General features: G+C 32.4%; 1 long non-coding RNA gene across 1 annotated transcript; it reads left to right on the top strand.

Annotated features, from left to right (window-relative positions):
• The first annotated feature begins 2,699 nt into the window (after positions 1 to 2,699).
• Positions 2,700 to 3,358, top strand: LOC104222256 (uncharacterized). Its single transcript, XR_709904.2, has 2 exons — positions 2,700 to 2,794; positions 2,924 to 3,358. It is a non-coding gene; the product is annotated as an uncharacterized lncRNA (long non-coding RNA).
• The last annotated feature ends 847 nt before the right edge of the window (positions 3,359 to 4,205 follow it).

Genomic DNA, 4,205 nt, shown 5'->3' on the forward strand with positions numbered 1-4,205 from the left:
AAAAGCAAGCAAAAAGCGAGTCTTTGAGAAATTTGCACTGCTAATGTGCGTGGTGCACCGCGTCAGTGTGTTTTGCTGCCTGGACGTGAATTACAAGCTCCTTTATAAACCCGACAAGCACAGCGCGTGGCACGTCACCCCATGCAGCACGCCTGTTACAGAGCTACATTCCTATTTCGGCTAGGAGAAGGTGGTTTCATTTGGGCCCGATCCAACTTGGTATATATACGTGAAAAACGTTATTTTCAACACTTTTGACACATCTAAGACCTAAGGAGGCTAAGGAGGAGTTGGAGAAGCAAAAGCACAAGGAATTCGTCATTTAATCCTCACTCAAGACACAAGTTTGGATCGTTTTATGTTTTTCTTTACTTTAAACATATTTGTGATGAATTGCTCTATGTCCATGGAGTAGTTCCCTTTAAATTTTGATGGATTTGGTGTATTAATATTTGTTTATGGATATTAACTCTAGTGTTTTGTATTGAAGCATTTTGGATGATTTAATCGTTGCATCTATATTCACTTATTCATGTAACCGAGAGACGCATGACTTGTGGTATCTTTGCATTATATTGTTTGTTGAGTTCATTAATTCTTCTTAGTAATCTAAAGAAGTTAGTTGAATAATTTATTTAACCTAGTTACGAGGATAATCGAGAGATGTTCTCCTAAAGACCAATCAACTACCAATTGTTGCATATCTTTACTGAGCTTAACTTAGTTCATCTTGTGAGGTTGAGACTTAATCGAATGAGGAGTTTCTACTAAACGTTTGAGCTAATAATTGAGTGATTTCGAGAGACTCACTTGAACATTAGAAGTGAATTATCTAGAGTTATATCAAACAAATATCTTGCACCTATTCCATCAAAACTCTATTTTCTCCCACTGATAACCTTCTCTGCTTATTCCTTATTGAGATTGTCACTAGTAAATAGCTTTAGGTTCTTGGTTAATTTTAGCTCGTAATTAATAAATCTTAATTATTGATCATCTTGGATAGAAATCAATCTAGAAACTAAGAGAACGTTATTTAACTCCAATCCATGTGGATACGATATTATATTATACTATATTCGACTAGCGAGCATATTTAAGTGTGTGTTTTGCGCTCGGCAAAGTCACATAATCACAATATAACATAGAGAGAACAATAATTAGGGGATCAGGGCTAAAATACTCAAAATAACCGGACGGGTTGTTACATAATTTTATGTGGTTGAATGACACAGAAAAGATAAAGTAGATCAAAGAATGCAACTTCCGATATTATCTACTGGAGCAGTTAGATTTTAAAAGGGAGATATACCAAAATTTAATTGATAGTGTGATGGCTAGAAAATGAAGTTAAAGTTGTCGAAGAGTATACCTTTTGACTTATCCCAAATTGACATGATATATATATATATATATATATTATTCAACACGGCTACGTGATAGGTCGTACTTACAAGAGACATGACATGCATTTATCGTTTTGGTGTAACACCAACTGCAAATAAGTAGTTTTTCATGGTATATCTATGTCTAAATTCCAGACATTCCCGTCTTCGCATGCACCCTCCTCTGTTATGTTATTCCCGTCATATACACATTATTTTACCCGGTGAGAGACCACAGTAACTTGTAACTTACCAACTTTGGACTTCCAATATTTTGTAATCCTTCGGGTAGATTGCTAATGAAGGAGATTTTAGTACCTTAGCAAAATGAAACATCATAACGAAGAAAAAGCTTCTTGCTCTTTAAAAGCTAGAAATGTTCTTCATAGAAATGTTCAATGGTTTTTCGTTTTAAGGCAATGATTTTATCAAAATTCAAAGGAATGAGAAATTTGACCTAGTCATGAATTTTATAGACAATGATCTAATGTTTTCTTTTGTAGCAAGCTACCTTACGCGTGTGAGCTTAAATTTAGAACTTCGAGCGAGTGCTATTTTTTTAGAATCCCTTGACATTTATCGTGAAACATTATTATATATATGTTGATACATGCTTAAATGTACTAAATCCATGACTAATGTACTTGAGGGAAGATAATGGTATTGTTTTTCACAATTTGTATTTTATTATTTTCGCGCAACACCAATTCTAAAATTAGAAGCAACTAATCATGAGCTTGAGCAGTTCAAACGCCTGCATATATTAGAAGCATTATTCAAAACAACGTACATTTAGTCAAAAGCATTTTAGGTAATTAAACTTCCAATATATTAAACAGATAAAAATAATTACTCCTTATCACAACATATTAGTTACTATCTTTATCAAGTTAATATATACTACTTATCATAGGAATTTAATTACTTGTAATTACCTTATAAATGATTTGATTTGTGTAAACATTTTAGTTTTTATTTGGGTTCAAAATTTGGGTTTCATACACGAATTTGTTATCAGTGAAATGGTCCGCCAATCGTCTCGTCACTAAACTAGCTACTAACCTAGTGGTATATTTGCTAAAAAAAATCTTCTCGTCACTATCTTGATACTTGATCCATTCAAGTTCCTAATTAGCTTTCTCACGGTCCATTTCATTATAAAGAATAGCATAGAGGCATTTTTTTTGGTACTTGCTTATGTACTTGATAATTAATTAATCTTTATTTTGAACAGGTCAAAAAAAGAATTAAGTTGACAATATTGAGTTTCATATGCTATAAATATCACCTTCTCTGTTGTTAGTTTCCTCACCAAAAAATTCAAAAGAAAAAACAAGCTACTCAATATATGGCAAAATACACAGCCTTTGTTGCCCTCATTTTCTGCCTTCTCCTTGTTGCTGCCACTGGTGAGTCAAGAACTATCTTTAAGCATACTTATAAATTTAAACAGACTAAAACGAAAATAGTGTTATAAGAAATAGAACGGCAAGATATTAACTAATCTTGATTTCAAATTTTCCTATATATTCGTGCAGAAATGCAAATGGCAGAAGGAAAATACTGTTGGAAGAAAAATCACAAGTGGCACGGGCCTTGCCAATATTCTTACAAATGTAGCCACCACTGCAAGCACTATTTTGGAGCTGAATATGGAGTTTGTAAGAAATACCAATCGGGACATAAACATCATTACTGGGCAAATTATGCTTGCTATTGCTACTCTCCCTGTCATTAATCATAGTTTCAACAATTGGCTTGGACTGCTAAATATATTAAAAATAAGAAGCTGACATTTTATGAATGCAGAGTATTAAATACTGCATCAAGAAACAGTTGGTATGATTTTATTGTGTGTTTGTGCGTGTAACTATGTAATAAGGTCTGTTGAGGCTCTAGCATGACCTTTTGGTCTAGCTTTGCCTGAACAAGTATGTAGCTTTTATATAATTTTATATTTTTATGGGTGTTAACATCAAACTTGCTCTGAATAGTTACATATTATCACAAGTCAACCTAATCTAATTATATAAAAATTCTTTGCAATGTTAGTACGCAGAGCATAAAAATTTATAGCTTTATGTGATGGACGATGTGAACCTCGTTTAGGAATTTGAATAGATATGTGGGAGGACAAGCCAACGACACATATAGCACCAAACATCTTATTATTTACGCAAATTTTTTTTGTTAATTTATCAAAGTTAAGCGATAGATTGAGATATGGATACATATTTTCAGTAATCATAATTAAATGATAAATATCATGTAAAAGGTATATGTTCCTCGTACGTCTCTTACATGTCAAGGTTCTCATGTAAGATTTATTTTAGCTGGTTTAATTTTCTAAGAGTTCCGAATACCTTTAATTTTATGAACTGATATTTACTGTATTTTCGTTTATTATTTCCCCATGTGGGACGACTATATCTATATATATATATATATATATATAGTATGTATTCTTATCTAAATGTATCATTTAACTTAAGTTAATGTTTTAATGCATATGCTAAGTCCGAAAGACCACGATTTTGTTCCAAGTTGCCATGATGTGTATATGTAAGATATATATGTGTATATATATACACATCATGGCAACTTGGAACAAAATCGTGGTCTTTTAGACTTAGCATATACATTAAAACATTAACTTCCTTAAGTTAAATGATAAATTTAGATAATAACACATACTATTCACGACATGCATTTATCGTTTTGGTATAAGCACCAACTACAATTTAGTATTTTATTTTTCATGGTACTTCTATGTCTAAATTCCGACATTCCCGTCTCCTCATGCACCCTCCTTGTTATGTT

Source organism: Nicotiana sylvestris, chromosome 11, assembly GCF_000393655.2.
Source record: "Nicotiana sylvestris chromosome 11, ASM39365v2, whole genome shotgun sequence".
Classification (NCBI taxonomy): Eukaryota; Viridiplantae; Streptophyta; class Magnoliopsida; order Solanales; family Solanaceae; genus Nicotiana; species Nicotiana sylvestris.